Raw genomic sequence first — 9293 nt, 5'->3', positions numbered from 1 at the left:
GTTATAGGCCATTAATTCCTCCCCCCCTCCTTTCAAAAACTGGGCCTCTCCCCTGTTTAACCATTTTTATAATAATAAATCTCCCGCCATTTTTGTGAAGATGGGCCGTTCTTAGTTCCTATATTTTTGTATGCAAAAATATTCCCCCCCTTCGTCCATGGAAAAAATATTCCCCCCCTTCCTCCATTATGAAAACATAGTTGTCTCTCCATTTCTTTTTGAAAAAGGGGGGTTTTTCACATCCCCTCATTTTTTTTCATGAAAAAGCACAAGTCTCCCTCCTTTTTTTAATTAAAAAACAAAATTCACCCTCGATTTTTTCAAAAACACTCCCTCCACCTCCTTCTCCTTCTCCACCTACTTCTCCTTCCTTCCACTCCTTCACACTACACTGCATCCTTTACCTCTTGCTCCTTCCTTGCACTCCTTCCCACTATACTCCACTCCATCCCTCTGCCTCCCTCACCTCTGTCTCCTTCTCCTCCTTCCACTCCTTCACCTCCTTCACCTTCCTTCCACTCCTTCCCACTATTCTCCACTCCATCCCTCCACCTCCTTCTCCTTCCTTCCTCCATCCCTTGACCTCCTCCTTCCTTCCACTCCTTTCCACTATACCCCACTCTCTTCCCCCCTCTCTCCACTCACACTCTTCACTCCTTTCTTCTACTTCATCCCAAGTCGAAGGCACCATACCTTCAATCCAAGTTGTGAAGGCCTTTTCCGTCACCCTCCTTAGCCTTTTCATCACACTATATTCTCATTTGCATCACTTTCATGCTTCTCACAGAGATTCCATCTCCTTATTCCATTCTAAGAGCGCATGTCTTGCTCGATTTTCCTTCTCATCCATGCAAGCTGCTATTTCTACTCGCAACTTCCACATACCATTTGTTCTTGCCTTCATCCACTCCTAATTAAAGACAACCCTCATCAACCTTACCACTCAAGTTGGTGCAATTCAGTTGTCTTAGACTACTATGTCAAACCTCGCTCCTTGGATTGGTGGAATCACTATGTGATGGCCACACATGGGGATGATGCAAGGTTTAGCGAGATCTTCCATCTCTGTATCACTCTTCTCTTAGACCTTTCTGCCTTGTTGGCCACCAAACTGTAGTAGGGCCCCCATCCCCTCTTCCCTTACTATTGTTAGTGGATGACTCCTACCCATTGAGAAGCAAGTGGCCATTGCGGTCTTGCATCTTGCTAGTGGTCATAGGGTCATCGATATCAGTGAGCACTTTGGGATAGGAAAGTTCATTGTTTCAAAGATTGTAAAAGAGTTTGTGATAGACCTCCTGAACTATCAAGACCAATTCTTATATTGGCCAAAAACTTCATCTGAAGTTGCCCGAGTGAAGTAGGGATTCTATCACTGACATGGCCTCCCCAAAGTTTTTGGTGCCATGGATGTAACCCACATAGAGATGGAGGTGCCTAAGGACGAGTGTAGTGCCACTTGGTATGACAAAGACAAGAACATCTCCATGTTCTTGCAAGCAATGGTTGACTCCAACATGTGCTTTCTTGATGCCTTCACTCGGTGGCCAAGGAGCTCAAATGACAACCATTTGCTTCATAATTGTGCTCTATTCCATTGTGTGCATCGAGGTGTATATCTTGGTGGGGAGGACTTCGTGGATGGGAGCTCTCAAGAAGGACTATAATTTTTGGCTTTCTTCATCTCGCATTGGTTGAACGAGCATTTGGTCGTCTCAAGATGAAGTGGCGCTACTTGTTGTTGAGGAAGATATCCCATCCAACACCAAAGAACATAGCCCGCAAATGTTGCATCATGCACAACATGATACTTGGCGAGGATATGGACCTTGCCACTAATGAGTCATCCATGTATGGTGCGAGGCATGGTTGTAGATGCCAGGTATGTTATCCACGTATGTTGACAGGGAAGTTTACATAAGAGCTCCTTACTGACTACTTGGTTAGGGGCTTGGATGCTTTGAATGTCAATCAATGGAGTGGGAGGGGTCTTCCACATGAGGCCACAACCATTGAAGACATGGATGCCAATGGTGCTTCGCATGATTCCGAGGAAAGACACAACATAGAGTTGTAATTTTGGAACTATTTTATTTACCTCTCTAGCATGATGTATTCGATGATGATTTATCCTCTAACTTTGATCTTGATCTCCTAATATTGATTAAGATATGTTGTGCTAGATATATCAATCTGTGGGTTGCAAGTTATAGCAAAATTGAAGGAGCCAATTGTTATTGTAGAATCTATCTCTCTCTCTTTCATGCAAATTTAGTTGAACGTTGCCGGGTTTGCACTTTGTAAAAGGTTCATAGAGCATTCCACTTTGAACATTCCTCAACACATTCCTCAATGGGAAGACTCAAATGATTGGAATCCAATTAGAATTTGTTTACAATCCAATGGGCAGACGGTTATAGACAACTAGCACATGTTTTGCTTTTGCAACTAACTTCAAACCATTGCAATGCATGGAAACCTTTACAAGTCTCGAATACTTCCATTCTCTCTTCAAAAAAATTATTGTAAGTTTAGCTATGAATGTGTTTTAGTTTAATCCTCTTGAACATGAATCTATTTTCAAACATATCTTCCTTATTCACACTTCTTTATCTAGTTCTTTTTATGAAAGAACCAGTTCCTAAAATAAAATAAATATTGTACACCCATAAAAATAGAGCTCCATAGTCGTAAAGAAATAGTAACTATTTTTGAAAATTTAGAGTAGAGAGATGTCAATTGAATGTTGCAATGGCCTTCTCTAATAATCGATCCTTTGAAAACCAAGAAATTCCATGTGTTCACGTGTGAACTTTAAATCTTTTGATCCATGTTCAAGTTTGAGACTTTTGATCAAGTTTCAATAAAACATCAATACCCCCCTCATTGACTCACAATGTCATGGTGGTTATAATGATCACTTATGTAATCATGAGCCCCAATATTAAGAGAGTCTCGACTTGAGATTACAAGCTCTAAATTAAATTTTTATATGGATTTTTTACAATTAATGTAGGTGCATTGAGGAATGCATAAAATTATAAGTCTAATTTCAATTTAGAGAGATCGCGACTTGTGAATGATTTATTTTTACACCCCCTTGTAGGTGTAGCTCCTTTAAACAAGGGAAAGTCATGATTTTGGTGAACCTACAAGAGGGTCAATTTTAGGGAGCCTATTGCCACCTTGAAAAGGTGCTTTCATTATCTAGTCACTCTATTGTCTCGTCGCATTGCCTTTACCTATGTCAACCCCAATCTATGTTGATGCAAAGACTTGATAGCCAACATAATACATAATGATCCATGGATCCCTGCCAAGGACATCGTTTGTCCTCTCTAAGCCATTGAGATTGTAGTGTTCTTGTTGTTATGTCATATTTTGTGTGAATTTTTGCCGTTGCTTGAAATTTCAAGCCAAACCCATAAGAAGCTTCCTAAATGGCTCTTGCAATACCTTAGCTCGTAGATGTAGGTATTGAATGCCAAGTTGGATTTGAAGGTCGCGGGTCAAGAGCCACTAAGGAAAAGATTTGAGAAATTCATCTTTGAAGGTGATGAATAAGTATGTGTTCAAAAACCACAAGAGAATTCCAAGTCATGTAATGCAATCATAGTAAGGACTATTTAAAAGCTTTCTTGCATAGTGAGCATCTTGAAGATGGATCAAAGAAATTCTAAGCCAATGTTGGAGGTGCACACAAACACCTTGATCTTATCTAATAGATAGAGCCATATTTGGAAGTTTAAGAGACACTTTAGTTGAAATTTGAATGTAGAATACCTAGGTAGATGCAAAGCCCTTTATAGTGTAGGCAAGATAATCATTTATTCTTCTCTCTTTGTTCACAAGATCAAGATCTCTAAGGCTATGAGACCAAATTCTCACACCTTTAGGGTCGATTCCTTGAAGTTAGACTTGCTTTTTTTTACTATGCTTATCAACATCTTCATAGTCTAAGACTCGGATTAAAGTTATTTGTTCTCATACTCATGTTTGCTATAATCATGTACATAGGTTGAGAGACACTTTAACATGAAATAGTTTTTATCAACACTTGAATTATGGAGCACATAATGGAGAATCAACCCCACACATGATAAATATTAGCCAACATGATAACTTTTTTTTTTCCAAAAATGAGGGTTATATTATAATTTATCAGAAAGATTATATACAACTGTGCGTTATCAACAAAAAAACTTTCTTTGATAGGCATCATACATACTATCAATGCAAGGAAACGTGATTGCAAACATGTAGACCTCAGGAAGGTAAAAGAACATGATCTGGTCCGGGAAGTTTTCCTCATAAGATACACATCTAGGCTAGTTCTTCTTTGACTTCAATGGGAACTGACAGAGAGGCATTAGGAGCTATAGGAGCAGCAACAAGAGCTGCAGAGAGGCGATGGGGTGACACATTCTTTCCCTAAATTCTTTGCACAGTAAGTGCTTCTCGACGAACCTTGTATGAGACGTTGGAAGGATCTGCATGCAAGATTGGCCTCTTGAAGGGACGCACAGGAGGAGAACTTATCTGATCCACTATTGTTGCAGTGACTTTTGGGCCAACGGAAGAAGGAGGTGATGATGTAAGAGGAGCTAAGGAGGGGGGGAGTAGGAGTCAGCAAGACAGAGGGGGCTGGGGCATAATTGCTCCGCAAAATCTCTTCTTTTTCGGCTTCCACCAGTTCTGCTAGTGCCTTGGCTTGGTCCAACAATGTGAATTCTTCATTTGCAAGTCTCTCTTCAACCTTGAAGTGGTCTTGGGTTTGGGTGTGTAGAAGGCCGAGTTTCTTGACATTAGCTCTTCGTTCTTGTGGTCAGACATAATGATTTAAAAACACTTTTAGTATCCATTAGAACATTATTAAACAGTTTATTGCATCTCTGAAGACAAATCGATCAAAGTGATGCAGCTCTAATGACATTCCAATTTTGCAGACCCTTGTTAGGAGAGTCTCCGAGCAGTATGACCGAGTAGCTAAGAGGCTCTATTGCAATGTTTACACTAGCCATTCCCATGACCGACTTTTTGGGCTCAAGGACTGCGGTGCAGATTCCTTAGTGTAGCATGAGCCAAAGAAGGCACGATTGCTTCTTAGAAATCTCTCTATCCCAGACTTTGGAGAATTTGAGAGACTAATTGTTAGTATCGTCTCTCCTCTACCATGTTTTATTGAGTCTAGCTATCATATCCTCCTATCCATCATTGAAGATTGGGACCGGTGAAAGATTTTGTTGACCCGCCCACCTAAATTCTCTCGTAGAGGGAGGTAGTCGACCTCCTAGCCAGGGGAGGTTTTCTCTGGTCCAAAGATCCTACCATTCCTTTACGAGAAGAAGATCAAATTTGGTTAGTCTGTATGATACCAGGAGGAAATTATTGTTGTGCCACTTACCTTAAACACGGTCCCAGAGATCTCCCTAGACTTTGACCCCACTCTTGCTTAGTCTGAGAGCTGCTTTAAGCTGGTCCTCTCTTAGCGGTTGAGCGCTAAACAGAACCGAGAAGATTGAGTCTTGACTGCAGAAGGTGCATGTTTTCCTTGTAAAACCCTTCCATTTAAAAAAAGATTGCATACTTTCTCAGGCTCTCCACATTCCTTTCCGTAGCTCTGACCCTTTCATGAAACACCTTTCTTACCCGAAGAGGAGGGATCCTAGAGGAATCTCTTTCCAGTGCCTACATCGATTAGGTTTGACTTTCCTCACATTTTTCAAAAGCAGGGAAGCCCAAACTGATTCAAGATTTTGATAGGCTTTTAGAATCCCACGGAGCCATAAATCTTCATGATGATTTTTTGACATCCACCACTCCTAGACCCCCTTCTATCTTTGGCAGAGTACAAAAATTCCATCTAACGTTGGAGCTTCTAAAATGCTCTAAGGAGCCCCCCCACAAGAAGGTTGGGAACAATCTGTTGAGTTGGTCAAACTGTTTTCTCGTTGGGAACCAACAAGCTATAAAATACAGTATGGATGGGTAAATGTAGTGGTTTAGCACGAACTTTCTCCTGGCTAGTGAAGGTTGTAGCCCTTGCCATCTGTTGATTTTGTCCCTGATCTTATCAATTACCCAATCCCATCTGTCTTTGTTTGTGCATCTGAAATCCATTGGAATCCCAAGGAGATAAAAGATCTCACCCTCCTTGAGAATCTTACATCCTTTTTCTATGAGAATTTGGGGAGGAGCCACCCTGGTTCCAAAGACTCCTATTTTCTCATGATTAATTTTAGATCTCGATGCTGTGCAAAAAGTGTCCAAACACCTAAGAACGCCCTCAATTGATTTGATGTCATTGCTTGGTGTAAGGTTCGTGTTCATTTGCAAATTGCTGGTACACTATTTGTACTCCGTTTCCCACTTGGATACCTCTAATGTTCCCAGTGTCTTCTTCCTCCTTGATGAGCCAACCAAGAACATCTGCCGCAATGGCGAAGAGGAGAGGCGCTAAAGGGCAATTGTGTCTAATAGACCTTTTAAGCATAAACGAGGAGGAGATTGATCCATTAACTTCCACCTTCTGTTCAACAGAGTATCAATGGATGAGATAAAACTAGAACCTGCTCCCATGTCTTGAAGGGAGGACAAAACAAATCCCACTCCATTCTGTCGTAGGCTTTATCAAATTCTATTTTAAAAAAACAAATATCGTGGGGTTTGTCTCATCTGCATGCTCCTGTCCTTCCTAGAGGTTTAAAATGGCCTCTAAGATGTGTCTATCTTGGATGAAACCTTTTTGCTCTTCCCTTATCTAGTCTTTTATTTTGAATTTAAGCCTGATGGCTAGAGCTTTAGCAAAAATTTTGAGCATGGTGAGAGGTCTCCAATTCTTAAGAACTTCCTTGGGGCCCCCTTTGGGGATCAATTTAATCATACTTGTGTTTATCCGTGAGTCAAGGAATCCTTTTGATTTAGACTCTTGCCAAAGGAGGAGAAGGTGCAGGCCCACAGTGTCCCAAAAAACTTGGTAAAATTCGATTCAAAGTCCATCTTCACCAAAAGTTTTCCCCCTTCCCATGGTAGTGGCTGCACATTTTAACTCTTCAAGGGAGAGTTCCTTGTCTAAAAATATGGAATCAAATCTTTGGATAGTGCTCCTCCTAGCCAACTGACATTTTTCTCTTGCTCTGAGTTTATCCGTGGAAAGGGTTCCAGGTTCCCCAAGAATCCTCTGGAAGTGCTCCGCCACAGTCTGACCAATCTCTTTCGGATCCTAGATTAGTCGGCCTTTGTGTAACAAAGTATCTATCAATTACTAGGCCTACTTTTTCCTAAGGCTTCTAAACATTTCATCATTTGTCCTGTCACCTTTCCCTGCCCACCATTCTCTTGTGTAAACTTTGGATTGCGCTACTCGATGGTGGCTTCTATCTAGGCTCTGTCTCTAAAGGCTTTGAGTCTTTCCTGTCCCTGAGTTGTTTTGTCCTCCTCTAGAAGTTTGATTTGATCTTCAATTTTTGCTCGTCTAGCAGCTCTAGTGATTTTTGCTCGCTTCTTGATAGACTTAAGGTACCCGTTCTTTCTGTAGCCCTAACCCACTTTTCAGTTATAGTGGCTGTGCCATCAAAAGCTTTTTCCCATATCCTAGCTACCTCTTATTGGACATAGGGTAAACGAAAGAAGAAAGGGTTAGCCTTGAACCATGACTTTCTTCTCTTTCCCTGACTTTTGTCTAGAGTAATTAGAATTGGTTTGTGGTCCGAGAAGGGAAGTGAAGCAAGGGCTAAGCTCTTGGTACACAAGGCTGAATCAACAATGTCACTTGAGCAATACATCCTATCTATCCTTGCTTTCCTGTGGAGAGGGCCCAATTGATTGTTAGTCTAGGTGAAGGAGGTGTCTTCAGAGATGTCAATGAGAACTGCAGAATCTTTTAGGGCAGTCCAAAAAGAAAGTTCCATGCCTCCTAGTGTGTTACCTATGTCATTTCATCTATCCCTGCGGGACTTTACCATGTTAAAATCACCTAGTAAAATAGCGTTATTTTGAAGAATCTTTCCCTCCCAAAGAAGAGCTCGCTCCCTCGTGGCATTAGGGGCATAAATGGAGAATATATGACACCGAAGTTGAGAGTGGGAAAAGTCAACACCAATCTCAGCAGACTCAAAAAGGCGTAGTGGGCGCGTGACTACCTCAACAAGGTGACCAGCTACCCCTAAGATGGCTCCACCTCTCCCTTCTTCATGGTTGGTACAAAACCACTATCTTTTGTTGTCAATTTGGCTGAGCTACCAATGTAGATTATCCCCAGAAACTTTGACCTCTTGAAGTGCTAAGAAATCGGGTCTAAGACATGACGTTTTTAGCCACCTTTTAAGGATGGTGGGCTTGAGGTCATTTATTAAGCCCTGAACATTGATGCTAAGGAAGGAGAAGTTGTCTTGCATCATTGAGGAGAGTTTTTGTTTCTCTTCTTCTTGAAGCTTACTGGACTGTTCTGGGGAGAAAGAGCAAAACCTCTCGACATCCTTCTTTTCTCCCTTTCAATTGAACTGAGTTCCTTTCCTCTATCGTTTACCTCATCAGCTTGTGCCTTTGCCTACCCTAATCTGGTTGATTTTTTGCCTTTGACAACTGTGAAGGGAGGACCCTCTTTATCAATTGACTCGTGTTCTGCACGCTCCAATTGTGCCTCAAAATGTTGGGTGGCGATCACAAATTCTTCCTCACTAGAATTGTCTTCCATCTGTTCTTCCCTTGCAGTAACTCTTTCTCCCCCCTTGGGTTCTCAAAGGTTACTTTGCTCTGAACCTCCTTTCGTTCCATTGCAGGGGAAGGGACTGGATGCTTAGAAGGGGTCTGTGTGTCCTTGGTTTCCTAAGGGTTCTATTGGGACGTGTCCGGTTTTTCTTTTTTCCGGTTATTTCTGGATGGACTATCCTTGATAAAGTGACCTCCCATACCACAGAGGAAGCAGGAGTTAGGAATGTTCTTGAAGAACACTTTTTGGATCAACTCAGCTCCGTCCCCGTCGAGGATACGAATGGCACTAGGAGGGTCAGAGGAGAGGTCCACAGGCTTGAGGGTTACCTTGAGGGCTTATAAACTTCTTTGTTTCCACACCGAGGAACTGGCCAAGCAGTGCGCAAAGGTGGGGAATCGGGGCTAAAGGAGGGCTCCTAGAGCTGACAAAGGCTAATTTCTAATAATCCGCGTTCCTTTTTGAACTACTTTTGTCGCCATCTCTGACTGTTCAAATATGAAGATGATATACCCATTTCTAAGGAAGCGAATGGTTGTGACAACTAGACCTTTACGCGACCAGAAATTATGGACCCATCCTT

Source organism: Dipteris shenzhenensis, chromosome 4 (genome assembly GCF_047967505.1).
Source record: "Dipteris shenzhenensis isolate YYH24624 ecotype China chromosome 4, Dip_SZ_1.0, whole genome shotgun sequence".
In the NCBI taxonomy this organism is placed as follows: Eukaryota; Viridiplantae; Streptophyta; class Polypodiopsida; order Gleicheniales; family Dipteridaceae; genus Dipteris; species Dipteris shenzhenensis.
The sequence above is the reverse complement of the archived record's forward strand: the minus strand, read 5'-3'. Positions refer to the sequence as shown.